This window comes from Chelonia mydas, chromosome 8, assembly GCF_015237465.2.
Source record: "Chelonia mydas isolate rCheMyd1 chromosome 8, rCheMyd1.pri.v2, whole genome shotgun sequence".
NCBI lineage: Eukaryota > Metazoa > Chordata > Testudines > Cheloniidae > Chelonia > Chelonia mydas.
Window position 1 is genome coordinate 35,332,110 of NC_057854.1, and position 24,436 is coordinate 35,356,545.

Here is a 24,436-nt window from a genome sequence, read left to right on the forward strand (position 1 = left end):
GGGGCTTCCAAGAAAAAGCTCCCCGGCAAGCCTGGCAGGGGGAAGGCTCTGTTTGCGGAGGGCAGCAGCTGGGGATGTGAAGAGCGCAGCCTAACACCAGATGGGAAAGGAAGGAGCAAAGCAGGGTGGTGATGGTACGCAGCCCCTGGAAAGCTCCAGTAGGGGGAGGGGTGGGGACCCAGGTGGCAATAGGGGAGCGGGTAGGCCCTGTGAATGCATTCATCAGCCTTGCAAATTTTACCAAGGTTGTTGTTTGCTTATTTATTTATTTTTTACATTTCTTAAAGACGGCCCGTCTGTTTGGCAGGATTTTACCAGCTCCAGTTTGAAGGTATTTGATTGGCTGGCCGATAGCAAATCTGTCCCTCTGGGCTTTGAGAAACCGTTGAATATTCTTAGCAGTTTGCTCACACTCCACTGTAGTGAGTGTCTTCTAGCCGATTGCTTAGCTGCAATCTATTCCTCTAGGTTTATGTAGCAAGGTCTTTCCCTCCACCCTTTCATTGACTGCAATCACTCTCTGCCTTCCCTTTTAGTCTTATCTCTCCCCCCTCCCCTTTCTGTCCCCTTTCCCTCCCATCCTTCCTGCTCGATCTCTAGCAATCTCTTGACACCTGAAGGAAAGCCTGGGAGGTGTGACCCACTGCAAGGGGGGAAAAAAACCAATAAAAGGAAAGTCTAGGAAGGTATGGGGGATGGGGCAACTCCTTATGTGTAGCTGCTGATTATTTTGCATGGATTGGTGAGGAGAAAAGAGAGCTGCGTTGGGGGGGAACTAAAAAAGGCTTATTGCTCCGGTAAGTGCAAGGACAATATACACTAATATCATTGTTGATCATTTATTTGATTCATCCCCATGGCATCCTATGTCCTATTTTGCTTGGTTAGGCATGGCAGCATCATTATTATTATTATTTATTTGATGTATCAGCTTTGTGCTTCAATGCTAGGGATTGAATTGTCTCAGTTGGGGAGTGGGGTGTGTGTGTCTGTCCAGATGCCCATTCTCTGAATCTGCTTTTTCAACTCTCAGCTGGATGTCTGAACTGGGAATTTGGGGTGTACTGCTCGGACACGTTACTCACCAAAAACAATTGATGGCTGTTATTGACTTCCAAATCCTCTACCCATTAAGAGGAACACATTAATTCTCCTGGTTATTTAAAATATCTGGAACATGAAAATGGGACTCTTTAATTACCTCCCTCATTTATAGGGCAAGTTTCCTTTACCAAGACTCTGACATATTCTGTACTATGGTTTAAAACAAAGCTACATTTAAAGATCAGTTCAGCAGTGGTTATAGCATCCAAATTACACAGTTGTCATGGAGATGGTACAGAGAAGCTGAAGTGATAGGACTGCATCTGGACTATGGAAGGGCTTTACTGATCAGTGGGATTTTTTCTTACCTTCTGTCTTTTTGTCTTTGCTAGGTTACAGTTCTCTTCTAATCTTGAATGAGGCAGGACAGTATTGCAGAATTTAAAGGTCTAGCATCTGGGAAGATTGTGTATTTAGCCCACTCTGCACTATATTATTATCTTAATTGTTATATTGGCATTTGTGTCTTGCTGGGGGTTTTTTTGTTTGTTTTTTGGTGGGGATTTTGTATTTTTTGGGGGGAGGACAGGAAGGAGAAGACGGGATAGTTTGCTGATCCTCAGCTAGGTGTGAAAGTACTTTCTAATGAGGTGCCTATAATGACTACACTGTAATGGCATATTTTACATTTTGGGGACAAAGGGGAAATACTTTTTGACTTTAGCCATATTTGATTCCCCATCTCAGTTTTGAGAATGCAGAGATATCACCACCTGCCCATTTATAAACCCACGGTATGAAATTTTTTTGCAACCGGTAAAGGGAATGTGTTGGCAACTGAAAAAAAAAAATACATAATTTATGAGGAAGAAATTCTCCTGCCTAAGACTAGCTAGAATACAAAGAGTATTTCTATGAGAAAGGCATGTTGTATGTTACAGATATGTATTTCTCTAATGGTTTGGATTAAATCATACTATTGTGCTTTTCATTATTTTGTGCATTAAGCCAGTTTTAGTCAATATTTAATCTGATCTCATTGTGTGCTCACACAATAAACGTGTAATTTGGAGTCAGGGTGACTTACATCTACAAAATGCATTGGGAATCCATGTGGCATTGTCTCTCTAAATACAATTTCACCCCTTTTTTGTTTGCTGTAGCCTATTGTGGTGATGTAAATAAAGTAAAATACATTGGTGGAAACAAGCCCATCAGAATGGCAATGTTTCTGTAATTATAATATCACCAAACATAGGGGAGGATTAATTGCTAGGATAAACAGAGATTTGTGCCTGTTGGATGATGGGGCATGGTGTTCCGGGCCTGCATTCCAGTAGCTGGTATTACAGCCTACATTCTCCACATCTGAGTGGATGATAGTTTTAGCAAGAAAATGTAGCATATTATCATTAGGCATTTTATAAAAAAAAAACCTGCATGTGTCTATCAATTTGTACATTACTGGGTACTTCAAAGTATGCAGCTCAGCTAGGATTTTTGTGAACAAGATTTTTCCTATACAAGTCCAGAGCGAACAAGGGGAAAGGCTGAAAGTGGGAGCCTGAGCCCAGAGGGTATGTCTCGGGGTCAGCTGAGCCACAAACTAAATGGCTCTCTGTTCAGCTGGTTCCCCCCAAAAAGTTAAGTACAGGTATAAATGGAGATCTCTTGTATTTTCCCCCTCAAGATCATTTTGAAGTGCAAAGTCCAGGGCCATGAGGTTCCGAAATGACAAGGGAGTTCATTCTTGCTGTCTCCATTCTTTGGATACTTTCTCCCCATATTAACCCTCTGCCCCAGCGATAACACTATCATCCCATGGGGAAACTGAGGCACAGATTGGTGAAGTGACTTCCCCAAGGTCACACCACAATTAGTGATATTGCTGGGCAGAGAACCTAGGAGTCCGGTGTGCAAGTTTCCTGCTCTATCCGCGAGGCCATAAACATTGAAGAAGGCACTTAACAAGTACTAAAGTGGCCCTACTGCAAGATGCAGCCTGTGGAACCATTACTGTGTTAAAAAAACCTATGGTATTTTTACTAAGAGTCCTAGTCACTGAGGTAAAGGTGGTGTTTCTCTATTAAGGCTAAGATTTGGGCTGCCAGTGGGAGGGATGGGGAGTAACTGACCTTACCCTATCCCCTTGGGTAGCCCAAGTAAAGATCAGCCTTTCCCCGGGGCTCTTTGGGCAGCCCAGGTATGGACCTGCCAGAACTACAGTGCACACGCGCAGGGGAGCACAGTGGCTGTTACTGAGATGCATTCCCCTGTCCAGGAGCAGCTCAGCTGGAAGTGGACGGTAAAGGGAACGACGATGACTGCCCTCCCCATGCTGGCCACTTGGGAGGCGTAGGCTGTCCCCTTTGAAGGGGTGTCGCCTCCCTCCTGCACAAGCGGGGAGCTCCCCAGGGAACAGCGTGGTTTTGCATCAGCCCTCCCTTTAGGCCCTGGCTGCATGTGACAACCTCGCCCTGAGCCATCACTGAAATCTCTTTGTACAGAGCAGGGAGCCGGCCAGAGTGAGGCATCTGGGCAGAGCCATCTTCCCCATCTCCTGTCCAGTAGGAAGCCAGATCAGAGAACTTGTCCATTGCGCTGGGGCCAGCATTGTGTCAGACTCAGAGACATTGCTGTGGGGAGCGAGGCCTGCAGAGTCCCGTCCCCCCTGAGCCCGGGGGCTTTCCTGCCTAATTATCCCTGTCTCACATGCGCACATGCTTCGGAAAGCAGATCCTCGCTCCTCCTGAGGAGATTTCAGAAGGTCACGGCGCTAGTTCAATACAAGAAGCTGGCTGCACACACGCTGCATTCTCCAAAACAACATTATGGGCCTCATGGCATCAGGACCCGCCTGCCTGGGCAAGGGCAGACTGGGGGGAGTGGGCCCAAATCTGGCCCAAGAGCCTCTACGCTCCCCTTGTGCAGGGGCCGGGTGCAGTGTGGCCAAGGAGTACAGCCACTACTAGCTTTGCATTGGCACTAGCTTACCTTAAGAGAGCTGGGTGGTTAATTTGTGTGTCCGTCCCCCCATGCACACGCTAGCCAGAAGAGCTGACTGAGTTCCTGCTGCCCCTGTTTGCAGGACGGGGACACTGACACTGCCAGACACCCATTTGTGTAGGTTGAGGAGAACCCCTCCTGGGGTTCCCACTGCCAGAGGGTCCAGATGCAACCCCACAACAAAGGCACCATCTAGCTCATTAAGCTCCATGCAAACAGTAAGGGACAAACCCTCTCGCATGTGACAGTAACATGCCTGGTGGGCTGGGGGCTGAATGTGGGCACTCGTGGGGCCAGATCCCTAGCTAGTGCAAGTGGGTGCAGCTCTGTCTAAGTCAATGAGGCTTGGCTGATTCACACCATCTGAGGATGCTGCATAGAGAAGGAAGGCTCAGTGGTTAGGGAGATCCAGGTTCAAATCCCTGCTCTGCTACAGACTTGCTGTGTGACCTTGGCTAAGTCACTTAGAACCTCAGGTCCCCACCTGTACAATGAGGATAACAGCCCAGGCCTGCTTCCCAGGGGTCTCGGGAGGAGAAATGCATTACAGATAGTGGGGTGCTTGGACTCCACAGTGATGGGGGCTAGATAAGCACAACAGATAAACAGGATCTGTCCATGGAACCTATTCCTAATCCTTCTGTTGGGAGTTCTGTTGGAGGAGAAGGTATTTGTGTGTGCTTGGTTTTGTATTGGTAGTATTTGTATGTGTAGAGGCTTGTAGGGGCTTTGTGCTGGGAGAGAAGCTGAGCCCTGATTAGGGGGCGGGGCTTCACTGACTAGGGGTCCTAGTTAAGGTAGCAGCCAGTCAGGCAGCGGCACAGACAGCTGCAGCGGCACAGGAGCTAGCAAACAGAGCTGTAAACAGGGGAGTTTGAGTGGGAGTTCTGTTGGAGGAGAAGGTATTTGTGTGTGCTTGGTTTTGTATTGGTAGTATTTGTATGTGTAGAGGCTTGTAGGGGCTTTGTGCTGGGAGAGAAGCTGAGCCCTGATTAGGGGGCGGGGCTTCACTGACTAGGGGTCCTAGTTAAGGTAGCAGCCAGTCAGGCAGCGGCACAGACAGCTGCAGCGGCACAGGAGCTAGCAAACAGAGCTGTAAACAGGGGAGTTTGAGTGGGAGTTCTGTTGGAGGAGAAGGTATTTGTGTGTGCTTGGTTTTGTATTGGTAGTATTTGTATGTGTAGAGGCTTGTAGGGGCTTTGTGCTGGGAGAGAAGCTGAGCCCTGATTAGGGGGCGGGGCTTCACTGACTAGGGGTCCTAGTTAAGGTAGCAGCCAGTCAGGCAGCGGCACAGACAGCTGCAGCGGCACAGGAGCTAGCAAACAGAGCTGTAAACAGGGGAGTTTGAGTGGGAGTTCTGTTGGAGGAGAAGGTATTTGTGTGTGCTTGGTTTTGTATTGGTAGTATTTGTATGTGTAGAGGCTTGTAGGGGCTTTGTGCTGGGAGAGAAGCTGAGCCCTGATTAGGGGGCGGGGCTTCACTGACTAGGGGTCCTAGTTAAGGTAGCAGCCAGTCAGGCAGCGGCACAGACAGCTGCAGCGGCACAGGAGCTAGCAAACAGAGCTGTAAACAGGGGAGTTTGAGTGGGAGTTCTGTTGGAGGAGAAGGTATTTGTGTGTGCTTGGTTTTGTATTGGTAGTATTTGTATGTGTAGAGGCTTGTAGGGGCTTTGTGCTGGGAGAGAAGCTGAGCCCTGATTAGGGGGCGGGGCTTCACTGACTAGGGGTCCTAGTTAAGGTAGCAGCCAGTCAGGCAGCGGCACAGACAGCTGCAGCGGCACAGGAGCTAGCAAACAGAGCTGTAAACAGGGGAGTTTGAGTGGGAGTTCTGTTGGAGGAGAAGGTATTTGTGTGTGCTTGGTTTTGTATTGGTAGTATTTGTATGTGTAGAGGCTTGTAGGGGCTTTGTGCTGGGAGAGAAGCTGAGCCCTGATTAGGGGGCGGGGCTTCACTGACTAGGGGTCCTAGTTAAGGTAGCAGCCAGTCAGGCAGCGGCACAGACAGCTGCAGCGGCACAGGAGCTAGCAAACAGAGCTGTAAACAGGGGAGTTTGAGTGGGAGTTCTGTTGGAGGAGAAGGTATTTGTGTGTGCTTGGTTTTGTATTGGTAGTATTTGTATGTGTAGAGGCTTGTAGGGGCTTTGTGCTGGGAGAGAAGCTGAGCCCTGATTAGGGGGCGGGGCTTCACTGACTAGGGGTCCTAGTTAAGGTAGCAGCCAGTCAGGCAGCGGCACAGACAGCTGCAGCGGCACAGGAGCTAGCAAACAGAGCTGTAAACAGGGGAGTTTGAGTGGGAGTTCTGTTGGAGGAGAAGGTATTTGTGTGTGCTTGGTTTTGTATTGGTAGTATTTGTATGTGTAGAGGCTTGTAGGGGCTTTGTGCTGGGAGAGAAGCTGAGCCCTGATTAGGGGGCGGGGCTTCACTGACTAGGGGTCCTAGTTAAGGTAGCAGCCAGTCAGGCAGCGGCACAGACAGCTGCAGCGGCACAGGAGCTAGCAAACAGAGCTGTAAACAGGGGAGTTTGAGTGGGAGTTCTGTTGGAGGAGAAGGTATTTGTGTGTGCTTGGTTTTGTATTGGTAGTATTTGTATGTGTAGAGGCTTGTAGGGGCTTTGTGCTGGGAGAGAAGCTGAGCCCTGATTAGGGGGCGGGGCTTCACTGACTAGGGGTCCTAGTTAAGGTAGCAGCCAGTCAGGCAGCGGCACAGACAGCTGCAGCGGCACAGGAGCTAGCAAACAGAGCTGTAAACAGGGGAGTTTGAGTGGGAGTTCTGTTGGAGGAGAAGGTATTTGTGTGTGCTTGGTTTTGTATTGGTAGTATTTGTATGTGTAGAGGCTTGTAGGGGCTTTGTGCTGGGAGAGAAGCTGAGCCCTGATTAGGGGGCGGGGCTTCACTGACTAGGGGTCCTAGTTAAGGTAGCAGCCAGTCAGGCAGCGGCACAGACAGCTGCAGCGGCACAGGAGCTAGCAAACAGAGCTGTAAACAGGGGAGTTTGAGTGGGAGTTCTGTTGGAGGAGAAGGTATTTGTGTGTGCTTGGTTTTGTATTGGTAGTATTTGTATGTGTAGAGGCTTGTAGGGGCTTTGTGCTGGGAGAGAAGCTGAGCCCTGATTAGGGGGCGGGGCTTCACTGACTAGGGGTCCTAGTTAAGGTAGCAGCCAGTCAGGCAGCGGCACAGACAGCTGCAGCGGCACAGGAGCTAGCAAACAGAGCTGTAAACAGGGGAGTTTGAGTGGGAGTTCTGTTGGAGGAGAAGGTATTTGTGTGTGCTTGGTTTTGTATTGGTAGTATTTGTATGTGTAGAGGCTTGTAGGGGCTTTGTGCTGGGAGAGAAGCTGAGCCCTGATTAGGGGGCGGGGCTTCACTGACTAGGGGTCCTAGTTAAGGTAGCAGCCAGTCAGGCAGCGGCACAGACAGCTGCAGCGGCACAGGAGCTAGCAAACAGAGCTGTAAACAGGGGAGTTTGAGTGGGAGTTCTGTTGGAGGAGAAGGTATTTGTGTGTGCTTGGTTTTGTATTGGTAGTATTTGTATGTGTAGAGGCTTGTAGGGGCTTTGTGCTGGGAGAGAAGCTGAGCCCTGATTAGGGGGCGGGGCTTCACTGACTAGGGGTCCTAGTTAAGGTAGCAGCCAGTCAGGCAGCGGCACAGACAGCTGCAGCGGCACAGGAGCTAGCAAACAGAGCTGTAAACAGGGGAGTTTGAGTGGGAGTTCTGTTGGAGGAGAAGGTATTTGTGTGTGCTTGGTTTTGTATTGGTAGTATTTGTATGTGTAGAGGCTTGTAGGGGCTTTGTGCTGGGAGAGAAGCTGAGCCCTGATTAGGGGGCGGGGCTTCACTGACTAGGGGTCCTAGTTAAGGTAGCAGCCAGTCAGGCAGCGGCACAGACAGCTGCAGCGGCACAGGAGCTAGCAAACAGAGCTGTAAACAGGGGAGTTTGAGTGGGAGTTCTGTTGGAGGAGAAGGTATTTGTGTGTGCTTGGTTTTGTATTGGTAGTATTTGTATGTGTAGAGGCTTGTAGGGGCTTTGTGCTGGGAGAGAAGCTGAGCCCTGATTAGGGGGCGGGGCTTCACTGACTAGGGGTCCTAGTTAAGGTAGCAGCCAGTCAGGCAGCGGCACAGACAGCTGCAGCGGCACAGGAGCTAGCAAACAGAGCTGTAAACAGGGGAGTTTGAGTGGGAGTTCTGTTGGAGGAGAAGGTATTTGTGTGTGCTTGGTTTTGTATTGGTAGTATTTGTATGTGTAGAGGCTTGTAGGGGCTTTGTGCTGGGAGAGAAGCTGAGCCCTGATTAGGGGGCGGGGCTTCACTGACTAGGGGTCCTAGTTAAGGTAGCAGCCAGTCAGGCAGCGGCACAGACAGCTGCAGCGGCACAGGAGCTAGCAAACAGAGCTGTAAACAGGGGAGTTTGAGTGGGAGTTCTGTTGGAGGAGAAGGTATTTGTGTGTGCTTGGTTTTGTATTGGTAGTATTTGTATGTGTAGAGGCTTGTAGGGGCTTTGTGCTGGGAGAGAAGCTGAGCCCTGATTAGGGGGCGGGGCTTCACTGACTAGGGGTCCTAGTTAAGGTAGCAGCCAGTCAGGCAGCGGCACAGACAGCTGCAGCGGCACAGGAGCTAGCAAACAGAGCTGTAAACAGGGGAGTTTGAGTGGGAGTTCTGTTGGAGGAGAAGGTATTTGTGTGTGCTTGGTTTTGTATTGGTAGTATTTGTATGTGTAGAGGCTTGTAGGGGCTTTGTGCTGGGAGAGAAGCTGAGCCCTGATTAGGGGGCGGGGCTTCACTGACTAGGGGTCCTAGTTAAGGTAGCAGCCAGTCAGGCAGCGGCACAGACAGCTGCAGCGGCACAGGAGCTAGCAAACAGAGCTGTAAACAGGGGAGTTTGAGTGGGAGTTCTGTTGGAGGAGAAGGTATTTGTGTGTGCTTGGTTTTGTATTGGTAGTATTTGTATGTGTAGAGGCTTGTAGGGGCTTTGTGCTGGGAGAGAAGCTGAGCCCTGATTAGGGGGCGGGGCTTCACTGACTAGGGGTCCTAGTTAAGGTAGCAGCCAGTCAGGCAGCGGCACAGACAGCTGCAGCGGCACAGGAGCTAGCAAACAGAGCTGTAAACAGGGGAGTTTGAGTGGGAGTTCTGTTGGAGGAGAAGGTATTTGTGTGTGCTTGGTTTTGTATTGGTAGTATTTGTATGTGTAGAGGCTTGTAGGGGCTTTGTGCTGGGAGAGAAGCTGAGCCCTGATTAGGGGGCGGGGCTTCACTGACTAGGGGTCCTAGTTAAGGTAGCAGCCAGTCAGGCAGCGGCACAGACAGCTGCAGCGGCACAGGAGCTAGCAAACAGAGCTGTAAACAGGGGAGTTTGAGTGGGAGTTCTGTTGGAGGAGAAGGTATTTGTGTGTGCTTGGTTTTGTATTGGTAGTATTTGTATGTGTAGAGGCTTGTAGGGGCTTTGTGCTGGGAGAGAAGCTGAGCCCTGATTAGGGGGCGGGGCTTCACTGACTAGGGGTCCTAGTTAAGGTAGCAGCCAGTCAGGCAGCGGCACAGACAGCTGCAGCGGCACAGGAGCTAGCAAACAGAGCTGTAAACAGGGGAGTTTGAGTGGGAGTTCTGTTGGAGGAGAAGGTATTTGTGTGTGCTTGGTTTTGTATTGGTAGTATTTGTATGTGTAGAGGCTTGTAGGGGCTTTGTGCTGGGAGAGAAGCTGAGCCCTGATTAGGGGGCGGGGCTTCACTGACTAGGGGTCCTAGTTAAGGTAGCAGCCAGTCAGGCAGCGGCACAGACAGCTGCAGCGGCACAGGAGCTAGCAAACAGAGCTGTAAACAGGGGAGTTTGAGTGGGAGTTCTGTTGGAGGAGAAGGGATTTGTGTGTGCTTGGTTTTGTATTGGTAGTATTTGTATGTGTAGAGGCTTGTAGGGGCTTTGTGCTGGGAGAGAAGCTGAGCCCTGATTAGGGGGCGGGGCTTCACTGACTAGGGGTCCTAGTTAAGGTAGCAGCCAGTCAGGCAGCGGCACAGACAGCTGCAGCGGCACAGGAGCTAGCAAACAGAGCTGTAAACAGGGGAGTTTGAGTGGGAGTTCTGTTGGAGGAGAAGGTATTTGTGTGTGCTTGGTTTTGTATTGGTAGTATTTGTATGTGTAGAGGCTTGTAGGGGCTTTGTGCTGGGAGAGAAGCTGAGCCCTGATTAGGGGGCGGGGCTTCACTGACTAGGGGTCCTAGTTAAGGTAGCAGCCAGTCAGGCAGCGGCACAGACAGCTGCAGCGGCACAGGAGCTAGCAAACAGAGCTGTAAACAGGGGAGTTTGAGTGGGAGTTTGAAAGGGGAGTTTGTCTTGTGGTGCTCGTGTGGGGTTTGGTTTTGCTGTGGGTGGTGGTGTTTTGGTGTGGTTTGTGTTTCCCAGATTAACAGGATTTAGGTGGAAAGGATATGACAGATACAGAGGTGGCAGTGGGAGTGACCCATGTAGCAGATGACACAATGAAGATGACTGGATGTGGAAGCTGTGGTATGTACATGATCCTGGAGGGGGCACCTGGTAAGAGTTTTGTCTGCATGAAGTGCCGTCTGATAGAGCTGATGGAGGAAAAGATCCGAGGTTTGGAGATGCAGGTGGAAAGTCTGGTAGAGTTTAGGAAGGGGTTTGAGCAGATTATGGAGCAAAGACATGAGGTATCTGAAGGGAAAAGCTCAGACTTGCAGATGGAAGCAGGACTAGGGAATTCTGAGGGGAGACTGGGTGAGGAAAGTGGTCAGTGGAAGCATGTGACTAAAAGAACTAGGCAGAGGAAAAGGCGGGCTAGTGAAGGAGAAATAGAGCTTAAGAATAGGTTTGCAGAGTTGGAAAATGAAGAAGGGGCTCAGCAGGTAGTCACTGAGGGTGACAGGGCAAGGAAGAAGAGAAGAGAGGTTAGTCCTATAGGAAAAGGGGAAGAGTTAATGGAGATTACACCAAATATGAGCCCCAATAGGATACAGGATGGGTTAAAAAGGATTACAAGGGAGAATGGGAATGGAAAGAACTTGCAGCCAGAGGGAACAGGGGATAGACTGGAGAATAGCACCGTCACTAGGAAAAGGCAGGTCTATGTGATTGGGGACTCTTTACTGAGAAGAATAGATAGGCCTGTAACCAGAGCTGATCCAGAAAATAGGAGGGTGTGCTGTCTTCCGGGTGCTAAGATACGGGATGTAGACCTGAGGTTGAAAAGGATTCTAAAGGGAGCGGGAAAGAATCCCCTAATTATCCTTCATGTGGGAACAAATGATACGGCTAGATTCTCGCTGGAAAGTATTAAGGGAGACTATGCTAGGCTGGGGAGGACGCTTAAGGAAATTGAGGCTCAGGTGATCTTTAGTGGGATTCTGCCTGTTCCTAGAGAAGGGCAACAAAGGTGTGACAAGATTATGACTATCAATAGATGGCTTAGGCAGTGGTGCTATAAGGAGGGCTTTGGGATGTATGGCCATTGGGAGGCATTCATGGATAGAGGACAGTTCTCTCGGGATGGACTTCATCTGAGTAGGGAAGGAAATAGACTTCTAGGATGGAGGCTGGCACAACTGATTAAGAGAGCTTTAAACTAGGAATTTGGGGGAGATGGTCGGGAGATGTCCAGGTAATCTCCACGCCAGAATTCAGCATAGAGTGGAAAGAAAATGAAGTAAGGGTGGATACAGCTGTAGGTAGGAGGAAGGGCAGTGCAGATACAAGTCTAATAGGTTATACTGGTAGTAAAATAACCGTGCCTAATAGGGTACAGAATGTGAGTGAGGCTAAACAGCAAAAATTAAGATGTTTGTACACTAATGCAAGGAGCCTAGGTAACAAAATGGAGGAACTAGAGTTACTGGTGCAGGAAGTGAAACCAGATATCATAGGTATAACAGAGACCTGGTGGAATAGTAGTCATGACTGGGCTACAGGTATTGAAGGGTATGTGCTGTTTAGGAAAGACCGAAATAAAGGTAAAGGTGGTGGAGTAGCACTGTATATCAATGATAAGATAGAATGTAAAGAAATAAGAAGCGATGAAATGGGTATGACTGAGTCTGTCTGGGCAAAAATTAAATTGGGGAAGAAAACTATTAGAGCCTCCCCTGGGATAGTGCTTGGGGTGTGCTATAGACCGCCGGGATCTAATTTGGATATGGATAGAGCCCTTTTTAATGTTTTTAATAAAGTAAATACTAATGGAAACTGTGTGATCATGGGAGACTTTAACTTCCCAGATATAGACTGGAGGACGAGTGCTAGTAATAATAATAGGGCTCAGATTTTCCTAGATGTGATAGCTGATGGATTCCTTCAGCAAGTAGTTGCTGAACCGACTAGAGGGGATGCCATTTTAGATTTGGTCTTGGTGAGTAATGAGGACCTCATAGAGGAAATGGTTGTAGGGGATAATCTTGGCTCAAGTGATCATGAGCTAATTCAGTTCAAACTGAATGGAAGGATTAACAAAAATAAATCTGCGACTAGGGTTTTTGATTTCAAAAGGGCTGACTTTCAAAAATTAAGGAAATTAGTTAGGGAAGTGGATTGGACTGAAGAATTTATGGGTTTAAAGGTAGAGCAGGCCTGGGATTATTTTAAATTAAAGCTACAGAAGCTATCGGAAGCCTGCATCCCAAGAAAGGGGAAAAAATTCATAGGCAGGAGTTGTAGACCAAGCTGGATGAGCAAGCATCTTAGAGAGGTAATTAAGAAAAAGCAGAAAGCATATAGGGAGTGGAAGAAGGGAGGGATCAGTAAGGCAAGCTACCTTATTGAGGTCAGAATATGTAGGGATAAAGTGAGACAGGCTAAAAGTCAAGTAGAGTTGGACCTTGCAAAGGGAATTAAAACCAATAGTAAAAGGTTCTATAGTCATATAAATAGGAAGAAAACAAAGAAAGAGGAAGTGGGACCGCTAAAAACTGAGGATGGAGTGGAGGTCAAGGATAATCTAGGCATGGCCCAATATCTAAACAAATACTTTGCCTCAGTCTTTAATAAGACTAAAGAGGCTCTTAGGGATAATGGTAGCATGATAAATGGGAATGAGGATATGGAGGTAGACATCACCATATCTGAGGTAGAAGCGAAACTCAAACAGCTTAATGGGACTAAATCGGGGGGCCCAGATAATCTTCATCCAAGAATATTAAAGGAATTGGCACAAGAAATTGCAAGCCCATTAGCAAGAATTTTTAATGAATCTGTAAACTCAGGGGTTGTACCGTATGATTGGAGAATTGCTAACATAGTTCCTATTTTTAAGAAAGGGAAAAAAAGTGATCCAAGTAATTATAGGCCTGTTAGTTTGACATCTGTAGTATGCAAGGTCTTGGAAAAAATTTTGAAGGAGAAGGTAGTTAAGGACATTGAAGTCAATGGTAAATGGGACAAAATACAACATGGTTTTACAAAAGGTAGATCGTGCCAAACCAACCTGATCTCCTTCTTTGAGAAAGTAACAGATTTTTTAGATAAAGGAAACGCAGTGGATCTAATTTACTTAGATTTTAGTAAGGCGTTTGATACGGTGCCACATGGGGAATTATTAGTTAAATTGGATAAGATGGGCATCAATAGGAAAATTGAAAGGTGGATAGGGAATTGGTTAAAGGGGAGACTACAACGGGTCCTACTGAAAGGTGAACTGTCAAGTTGGAGGGAGGTTACCAGTGGAGTTCCTCAGGGATCGGTTTTGGGACCAATCTTATTTAATCTTTTTATTACTGACCTGGGCACAAAAAGTGGGAGTGTGCTAATAAAGTTTGCAGATGATACAAAGCTGGGAGGTATTGCTAATTTAGAGAAGGATAGGGATACCATACAGGAGGATCTGGATGACCTTGTAAACTGGAGTAATAGGAATAGGATGAAATTTAATAGTGAGAAGTGTAAGGTCATGCATTTAGGGATTAATAACAAGAATTTTAGTTATAAGCTAGGGACGCATCAACTAGAAGTAACGGAGGAGGAAAAGGACCTTGGAGTATTGGTTGATCATAGGATGACTATGAGCTGCCAATGTGATATGGCTGTGAAAAAAGCTAATGTCGTCTTGGGATGCATCAGGAGAGGTATTTCCAGTAGGGATAAGGAGGTCTTAGTACCGTTATATAAGGCACTGGTGAGACCTCACCTGGAGTACTGTGTGCAGTTCTGGTCTCCCATGTTTAAGAAGGATGAATTCAAACTGGAACAGGTACAGAGAAGGGCTACTAGGATGATCCGAGGAATGGAAAACTTGTCTTATGAAAGGAGACTCAGGGAGCTTGGCTTGTTTAGCCTAACTAAAAGAAGGTTGAGGGGAGATATGATTGCTCTCTATAAATATATCAGAGGGATAAATACCAGAGAGGGAGAGGAATTATTTAAACTCAGTACCAATGTGGACACAAGAACAAATGGATATAAACTGGCCACTAGGAAATTTAGATTAGAAATTAGACGAAGGTTTCTAACCATCAGAGGAGTGAAGTTTTGGAATAGCCTTCCGAGGGAAGTAGTGGGGGCAAAAGATCTATCTTGCTTTAAGATTAAACTCGATAAGTTTATGGAGGAGATGGTATGATGGGATAACATGGCTTTGGGTTTAGCTGATCGCCATATTTGGGGTCGGGAAGGAATTTTCCTCCTGGGCAGATTGGAAGGCCCTGGAGGTTTTTCGCCTTCCTCTGTAGCATGGGGCACGGATCACTTGCTGGAGGATTCTCTGCTCCTTGAGGTCTTTAAACTACAATTTGAGGACTTCAATAGCACAGATATAGGTGTGAGGTTTTTTTGTGGGAGTGGTGGGTGAAATTCTGTGGCCTGCGTTGTGCAGGAGGTCAGACTAGATGATCATAATGGTCCCTTCTGACCTAAATATCTATGAATCTATGAATCTATGTTGGGGGAGTGAACTTTGTGCACTCCTCTTCCCACGGGTAGACAGGGCCCTGGCCAAAGAAACCCTAGATCCCAAAGGATCTGCTGGAGGCTAGGGGAATCCCCATGGGATCTCTGTCTCTGTGCTGCCTTCCTTGGCCCATTGGCAATACGGGTCCTGGAGCAGCCATGCTGTGAGCGACTCAGTACCGCAACTCAGCTCCCCTGTGGGCCATATCCGACATTGGCCAGAACTTTTCCTAGTCTCCAGTGTGCATGTTCCCAGAGCAGGTGGGCCTACAGAGGGATGGCAGAAAGAGGGTTGTATAAAACATCATTGCCTCCTGAGCTAGCAGGTTGGAGCTATTCCAGGGCTCATTTGTCATGTGTGTCTCTCCCTGTTGCCAACTCCTGTGCTTTTAGCGCAAGTCTCATGATGTTTGGTGTTTTAAAGCCCCAGCTTTGGGACTCCTGTGATTGTGAGAGTCTTGGCTGCCATTTAAAAAAGTAAAGTCAGTTTCTAGCCCTCATGGTTGCAAAGAAAAGATGGAAGATAGGAGACTCAACCCCAGAAGTCAAGAAAACAGACGCCCAAATTCATCATCTTTAGTATCTCCTGATTTTTAAACCAGTGTTGTGTCTCAGGAGTTTCGAATGCTTGGGGCTAACCATACAGCATGTTACAGAAAGTGAATTTTCCTTTTGACAAAGTGCAGACAAACAAAATACTATGACCCTCCATTCTCCCAGAAAGTGAAAATCGAGAGAGGAGGAGACCAGAGCCTCTGATCACACAGCAGGAGGCTCTGTGTGCTTTTCAAAGGGAACAGATGACAGCCAGGTGTCCCTGAGAATAAGACCATTGTCCATCAGAAGGAAGGATGGCTGAGTGGTTAAAGCATAGGCCTCGAAGTCAAGAGTTACAGGCTCAGTTCTTGGATCTGCCACTGACTTCCTGTGTGACCTTGGCCAACTCACTAAGGCCCACAGAGGTGTTCAGGATGCTAACTTCCATGGAAATCGCTGAGAGTTAGGACCCCAGATCCTTTTGTGGAGGATCTGGGCTTCAGTCTTCCTGTGTCTCAGTTCCCCAACTGTAAAATGGAAACAGTACTTCCTACCTACCTGTGGTGCTTCAGTTACTGCGGTTTGCAGAGCACTCTGCAGTCCTCATGGACCGGGCACTGCAGAAAAGCGAAGGACCTTCTAGTTCTGCCAACAGTTTAGCTGTGAGACTGCACAGTGAAGCCACTGGACTCCCAAGTGCCCCACATTAACATCCTTCCCTGTTGCTGGACGACCAGCTGGTGAGGGAGCCTGTATCACAACGGGACAGGACAGGCTGCTTTTCTCCTCTTCCCCTCAATACTTCCTTGCCTGTTTACAGGACTTGGCTCCTGCCTTATGGATAGCTCATGGTTGAGGGTTTTGTAACACCAGAGGTAACCCAGCCAATCATGGTGGGGTCTGTATATGTACTGTAGCTGTATTGGTTAAAATGCCTTAAAAATATTCAGATTTATTTATTATCCCCCAAAGCCACTGTTCTTGTGGCCATCCGTCCCTCGTGTCTCTGTTGCATGCTCGTGTGCAGCACCAGTCACTTATTTAGAAGTCTGTAAGTATTTACAGGGGGACAAATATTTAATAATGGGCTCTTTAATCTGGCAAAGAAAGGTCTAGCACAATCCAGTGGCTGGAAGATGACACTAGAGAAGTTCAGACTGGGAATAAGGTGTACGTTTTTTAACAGTGAGCGTAATTAACCATTGGAACAAATTACCAAGGGTCATAGTGGATTGTCCATCACGGACAATTTTTAAATCAAGTCTGGATGTTTGTCTCAAAGCTCTGCTTTAGGGACTATTCTGGGGCAAGTCTCTGGCCTATGCTACACAGGTGGTCAGACTAGATGGTCACAATGGTCCCTTCTGGCCTTGGAATCTACAAATTTGGGTTTGTGGCCAAATTCCAGGCCTGGGGCAGCACTGAGGGGCACATTAGTGGTGATCAGCACCTCCGGGTACGTCACCTTCACTCCTTCTGCCTGCTCATCCTCCCCTGCCCCACACTCTCCCTACCAGGGTTTCAGGTGAGTAACGTTCGGGGAAGGGATGAAGCTTAAACAAGGGTGTCCATGCGGTTCCTCCTCTAGGGCAACTGCAGCCATTGGTGCAGGCTGGCACATTGCAAAGGCAAAGAGTTTGCTCTTCAGAAGAATCTTAATGAGTCCAGGTAGAAGCAAATCTTGATTGGGGGGAGGGGTAGCCATATCGGGGGAGGGGGAAAACTCCAGCAGAGGCAGGACCATCCCTTCCTTAGGGGAAGTACTGCTCCCCTCCTGCCAGACTACCCCTCAATGCGTTTGCCTCTTCCAAGCACCACCTCATCAATGGCTCCTCTCCTACCACCCTTCTGCTCCTGGCTTGCCCTTCCCACCCACCCATTCCTTATCCGTACTGTGCACCTGAGGCTCCATCACACTCAGGCCCCGTTTGGCTGCTTCAGCAGCATGAAAGGTCCTTAAAGTGCATTTAAAGAGCCCCTAGGAATCCCCCCTGCTGCCACGAACTGGGATGTGGGCAGTCAGGCCTAGTGGTTGGAGCAGGAGTCACAGGCCAGGAACAGCACCGAAGGTCAGAGCCTGAGTCTGAGACCAGGAGTCAGAGCCCAGGGTCACAGCTGAAACCAGGAAGCAGGAGAGGGAGGGGGTGGGAGCAGAGTGGAGCTGCACAGGAACAAGGCAGGCCCAGGAGAGCTTGCAGCTGCAGTCATGTTGTGGCTCAACTGGGCTCGTAGGCTGCCGCAGAGTGGGCAGGCGCAACTGCGAGTTCTCATTCCTGACACCTGCTGGGCCCTCCTTGGCTAATTACAGCTAGCTTAAGGCTCTCTGGTACCTCAGCTCCCAGCTAGTGGCGGACGGGGTGGATTGGGGTTGTGGCTACAGCACACCCACTATGGTAATTTTTGGCTTCTCAGAGACCGTAGGGGACCATGGGAAGCAGAGCATAAGTTAGAGCAGCCCCAAAGGTGCTCTAGCTTACACTGGGGGCCAGGCATTCAAATCCAGGAGCTCAAAGCCTCCCAATGGTGGGGATGGAGTAACTGAGACTCAGGCCCTTTGTCTTCTGCCCCTCATTTCTTTCTGCCTCCCCTCTTCCCCAGAATGTCTGCTCTTCTCTCTCACCACTGCTTCTCTCCCCACTCTACTCTTCCCTGTGAGTCTCTTCCTTGGAGTCTCCTCCTCTGCTCCACCAGGGCCAGGACAGCACAGTCTTCCCCACGATGAGTCATTGTGTGGATGCCCAATGGCTTCCCCTGCAAAAAGGAGGCCACTGTCCCCCCTGCTCTGCTGGTGACATTCTCCATCTGCCACAGAAAACAATTCAGCAGAGCCTGGACAGGCTGGAGCCCTACAGTAACCGTGGTTGCAGGCCACAAGTGGTGTATGGGCTGTATAATGCTCCCTGGTGTGCCCTTCGGTAAGGCTGAATGGTACTGCTATGAACTGCAAAAGGGAGCTCTGAGCACATGTGCAATGCAGAGTCATGCGCACTGCTAAGCAACCAGAAGGTGCTTACCCCAAATTATTTCCATGGCACAACACGCACAAAGTGTGATTCGAATAGGACCCCTGCACGTGTCCACGTGAGAGTTGACTGCACACACCTTTGCTCCTCCATCCCATAAGGCTGGCTGCTGCTGTCACGTAGCCAGGGGGAAGCTGGGACCACTGTAGGAGACTGCAACAAAGACAGGCTACAAAGCCAAGGGCTGGAGCTCAGGCTGCTGAGCAACCTTGCCAGGAGTTCCAAGGGCTGATGAATGGGGCAGAGTAGCAAGGAAGGAGTTCTGGGAACAATACCAGCTTGTAGCAGGGCGTTAGCAGTACTGCCACCTGTAATGATTTTTTTTTTGGCCAGGTCTCATGATATTTGAATTTTTTCATCAAGCCCCAACTCCTGGAGTCATGGGCTTATTTGAGAATCTCAATGTCCACTTAAAAGAAAAAAAGGAAGTTTCTAGCTCTCATGATTGCAGACAATACCTGTGTAAATGTGGCATGAGCGTGCCTGAAAGGTTCAGAAGCCGGACAGCAAATAAAATGATCCCCAGATCTATTATTTTGCAACTCTTGTGATTTTTAAGCCATCTCGTAACGTTGGTGGCCCTGCCTCGTGATTGGTGAACATTTGGGGCTGGCAGCACCCTGTTGGGTTGTAGCGACCTGCGCAGTGAAGCCACCAGCTCTCCTGGATCACTCTTGCCATCAGGTCAGCTGGGCCTATTCGCTCCAGCCCAGGAATACAAAAGGTCTAATGCCCCGATTCGGCCTGGCACTGGCGCTAGGCTGTCCCTATGGTCAAGATAGAGGCGCTGTATATCTAGGTTTCTAGAATCCCCTTGGCACTCCTCCAAGCACACTATGCCCATCCCTCAAGGCTCCTTTGCCAAGGCCTCCTGCAGGAGGGCAGGGGACTAGAGCGAGAGACCCCTGCTCCACAACTCCAGGGAAATTCCCTGCTGAGCCATGCCCTTGTTTCGTGGTGTCCCTGTGCTAGTATTGACCACACACTAGGGCACTGGGCAAGCACAAATCGGGCCCTGAGTGTGTCTGTGAAGCAGGGGGAACTAGCAGCAGGGAGGGAAGGGCCTGCAGCCAAACTTGGGAGAACTGTTGAATTGAGGTTTGTGTTTGTCAGCTCAATTAACTATAAAGCCCCCCCCATCCCCTCAGCAGGGGCTTAGTTTGCACCAGCCCCAACCTGTGTGGTTGTTAGGAGCCGGGAGGGAACATGTTTCAGTGTAACAGTTCCTGATGTCCTGAAGAGCAGCCACTTATGCCCAAGGGGCTCCTCTGATTATCAGCATTATGGTACTGCCGCTGAACTCAGTCAGGGTCCAGCTACTACCGGGGGAATGGCAGTGGGGAGGGATGGTGGTGAGATGGTGGCTAGGGTTGCTGCTTTTTATTTGCACAAAAACGAACAACCTGACCCTGCCCTGCCCTGAGGCCCCACTCCAGCTCACTCCAATCCCCACCCTTGCTCACTTGTTCATGGCTGGGGCAGGGGGGTGGGGTGCAAGAGGGGGTGAGGGCTCCAGGGTGGGGCCAGAAATGAGGGGTTCAGAGTTCAGGAGGGGGCTCCGGGCTGGGGGAGGGGGTTGCGGTGTGGGTATGGGCTCTGGGCTGGGGGTGTGGGCTCTGGGGTGGGGCTCAGGATGAGGGGTTTAGGGTGTAGGAGGGGGCTCCGAGGTGTGGCCGAAGGGTTTGGAGTGCAGGAGGGGGTGTGGGAGGAGGTTGTGGGCTCAAGTTTGTGTACAGCCCCCTGTCTTGGAGACTAGAGACTGAGTGCCAGAGATTACAAGGCCCTACTGGCTCCAGTTAGCAGAGAAAAGCCCAGCTCTCTACTCCATGAGGAAAGGGTTTGGAGGGCAGAGCCTTCAGGACAGCCTGCCCTGCTGCCCCCCGCACCTACCCCAGGTCATTATGCAGCCTGAAGCCCACTCTATAATCCACCTGAAGACAAGTTACCCTCTAGTGCCCCCTAGAGGGCATGGCAATATGAAGCGCTTTTTCGCCCACCATCCCTTGCCTATCTGTAGACAGCTCTCTGTTCCTACTGCGCAGTTCTCCGGGGGATGTGGGGAGAGGGGCAGGGAGCCCCATTACTTTGTGCATGTTCTGTGAGCTGCACTAGCCAATCTGTGTCCTCCGTTCATGGACTGCTCAATGAGAGCTCAGGGAGCCTGGGGTGGCCCGGTGGAAGGGATGCTGGTGGTTGGCGGGCCAGGAGGGGATACACAATGCCAGGGATTCAGCTATTTGTATTCTTTGGGCCAGTGGAGCTGCAGGAGCAGGCGCTTTAGTTAATTAGATTACGAGGTCTCACAGGCTTCTGAGTCATAAAAAAAAAATGAAATGATTTTTGTAATTGAGGATGGGGTTTCTGCCAAGAGATGCTTTAATGAGCATTTAGGTTTTCTGTCTTAGCTTAGCATGAGTAGGTATGGACCGCTATCACGGTCACTGTGTGCTGAAGGCTGGTAGGTTGCAGGAGAGGCTATGACCCCATTCTGCTGCGATCTCTGTCCATTGCTTTCACAGTAATGGGAATCCTTTGCCCCTTAGACCCCCTTTCATAGAAAAGCCTCCACTTGCCTTCCAAATGTTAATGCTCCATTACTCACCATTGCCCCAGGAGGTGCCCATCTCCAGTGTACAGATGGGGAAACTGAGGCACAAATCAGTTAAAAGACAGAATCTGGCCGCTCTAAACTGTTCCATCACACATAGGGGCTGTTAATGCACCACAACTAGCTTGCAAGTTCCCCGAAGTGCAGCACTCTGATGCCCCCTCCTAATCCCGAGGATAGGGGATGGACTGAGGGAAGGGGGTAGATGAATAGCAATGTGTGGATTCTGGCCTGCTTCACAGCCCATAGGCTGACATTGATGGACTGCCATAAATTAGAAGAGTCGCCGGCTCCTCTGACTTACATCTGGGGCTATTTTGGAGCAGCCCAGATTCTGAAGGATCAAGTGGTCGTGTAAAGCCACTTTCCTCCCTCCCCAGCTTGGTCGGGCTGGAGGCGCTGCACAGAATGCCAGCCCCCCTGTCTTGGTGGAGGGCAGAGTCAGCTGTTGGCAGCGGTGGGATTAGAAGCTGGCGGTCTCCAGCTCCCAGGACAGTGCTTGGTTGCCTAGAGATGCCCTAGCAGTGGAATGACATTACATTGGGACACTCTCCAGAACTAAAGTTTATTGCTTATAATAACATGCTTATAAGGGCTCTCCAGTTGGGCATCCAAAAGTCGATGATCTTAATGGTCCCTTCTGGTGTTAAAATCTAGGTTCTATGAAAATCAGAGGCCACTTTGCAAAACATTGAGAAAGGATGGAGATACTGTCCTTTTCCTCCTAGAGAGTCTCCCATGGCCACATCCCCAGCTGAAGCCTCCCAAAGCCTTTCTCCCCTTTACTTTTCCTGCTCGTGCTCCCCTGACCCTGCCATCAGCAATCACCCCCCCATTAACTTTGAAAGATTCTTCAGAATCTCCTTGACAATGCCGGACTTTGGCATGATTTCTACTAATGTCAGGAACAAAGGTGGGCTTGAGCCCGGTTAAGGAACATTTAATATGGTGCATTTGTCACTGGGGTCTGGGCAACTTTCAGAATAGCAGCATGTGACTGGGTCAGATTGGCCTGGAGCTTGATTTCAATGCCATGTGCTCATGATCATGCTATTTCAGTTCCTGTCGGCTCCGGCTTTAATGTTAGTTAGAGCTGTCAGCTTTCATTGGGAGTCAGAGAATGACCTCATCTCTTCTAGCTCCTGCAGGGAGCTCCATTAAATAAACATGTCTTGATCTTTTTTCAGTTTTTTAAAAAAAGTTAATTTAGCACTGGTGAAAGATACCAGGCTGAGAATGCTGAAGGACAAGGCCTCTCATTCATCCACAGAACACGTCTAGCACAGGAGCACCAGAGGGACCCAGTCTTGGTGCAGAACAGACCACCCTGGTGGTGCAAGATGGGCGTTTACTCTCCATGTCCATTCAGTCCTTGGTCAGTCTCTGACGTATCTGCCAATAAGGAGGCTGATTAGAGCCCTCTAGAAAGCTCTCTGAGACCATTGTCTTATTTCATGCTGGCTCTCCAACAGCTCTCAGGTAGTGGTGCCCATCCTGTACTGGATTCAAACCAGCCTTAGAGGTGATAGGCTAATTAGTCTATCAGAAATCCCCTAAATAACCCAGCCATAAGTTTAAAGGTGGTCACAGGTTCATTGAGGGTATATTTATAACTAGGTTAGGAAGGGTTAATAAATGATTAATAGATGTTAATCAATTATCACACAGTCCAGTAGGTCAACAGATTGTTGATAACCATGGCTTATAACCGTCTATCGTGCTTTCTGCTGATGTGCTTATAACCACCTGTCTGTGACATGCTGACAGCATCTATGCTTTAGTAAACCTTTATAAATTGGTTATAAATGTGCCTTTAATATAAAGGGTGACCTTTAAGATTATACTTTTTTTTTTTTGGCTCCAATCTTGTGGTCTCAAGGGATTTAACTCTTTGTCTTCATCTTGATGTCTGCACTGCCTCTTAGCTTGTCCAGTGCTGAGTACTCGTCCAGCAGGGAGTGTGGTTTTTCCAGAAGCCTCGGGGAATGTTCTTCTTTCCTGCTAATTTCCAGAGCCCTGTGAACCATTGATAGCATTCCAGTCTTGCTGGAATCCCCTAAGATTCAAGCCCTAGGAAACAGCCAGTCAGGGGGAAGATGCTGCACATCCAAGCTGGTTCAGAGTAAAGTGGATGAGGTCTGCCACCATATCTACATGGGGAGCCACCTATTGCCTTGCAGTCCAGTAAAGGGAATGGCCAGAAGCATCTTTTCAGCGAAGTGGGGGAATGCAGGATCCTCCATCAGAGAGGGGCTGCCTTTAGTATCTGGTCCAGCAGAGATACCTGGCCTCAGAACTCCTGTCTCTGCTAGGCCCAGATAGCACCTGGAGCATCCTTATCTAGATGAAGCAATATCCTAATTTCAAGGCTATTCAGAGCTCTCAGTGCCGTGGAAGCCTGAGGCCTCAACTCCAATGGGCCTGACACTGCAAGGTACCCACCGGTATTAGGACATTGGTGGAACAAAAATCTTTAGTCCCACCATGCTGATCTGAACGAAGACATGAACTGACTGACATCTCCAGCTAACTTCAGATCAAAGAGCATCAGTACCAATTCACTATGGGCTAGGCTAGCTGGACTTTTTCACCCCTTGCCACTAGGGGAGAGCTGCCTGAATGCTGGGGATCGAGTGGGCTCTTGAGGAGGACAGAGCACCTGGTGCATCAAGCAGCAGCACAGCAGTGTGTGAAGGCCCTGTGGGCTCTGAAGGGTTAGTCCTTCCCAATGATCCTGAGCACTGATTCTCACTCACCCCCTCAAAGATGTGGGGCAGGGGCAAAGTCTATCATGCCAGACAGATGCTGATATAGGCAGCGCTAGTGCAGGCTCCATGCCCAGCTACGGCCCTCAGCTCTGGACTGCTCAGGGTTGAAGGAGGACTTTAGACCTTGGAGGCCGACTTTGTGCCAGGTTCATAGGGAGCTCCAGAGGAGACTGTGAGCGTGTGCAAAAACTCTGTCTGGGGCACTGCTCCCAGGGACAGCTGTGAGCACCGTCCACAGCGAAGTCAGTCACACTCTATTCTGAGGCGTAGTATACAGCCGTCATGCCACCTATGAAGGGCATGCTCGGGTGGCACTTGTAGGAAGTGTCCCAACAACTAGGCCATTCTCTAACCACTGGAAAGGAAAAAGGAAAGAGGACAACCCCATGAGGTACAAGCTGAGATCTAGTGATACAGCAGAAGCTGGAGAGCAGTGACCCAAAACTGACAGACAGCAGATGTATTGAGAGCTGACACAGCCGAAACCTACGTTCCCCAAGGTATTGGGGCCTCGAGTCATGAAACCTCGAGTTATCAGTGAAGTCACCATCTTTGCCCAACCATAGAACCTGTTAGCCAAAAGA

At 49.1% G+C, this 24,436-nt stretch overlaps 1 protein-coding gene across 1 annotated transcript in view; it reads left to right on the plus strand.

Moving 5' to 3' along the window:
- Positions 1-396: 396 nt before the first annotated feature.
- The window catches only part of PSD2 (pleckstrin and Sec7 domain containing 2), a 153,567-nt gene continuing 129,527 nt past the window's right edge, over positions 397-24,436 (plus strand). The window contains exon 1 of the mRNA XM_007059167.4: positions 397-797. The gene's annotated coding sequence lies outside the window, so the exon portion shown is untranslated. The remainder of the gene's footprint in view (positions 798-24,436) is intronic.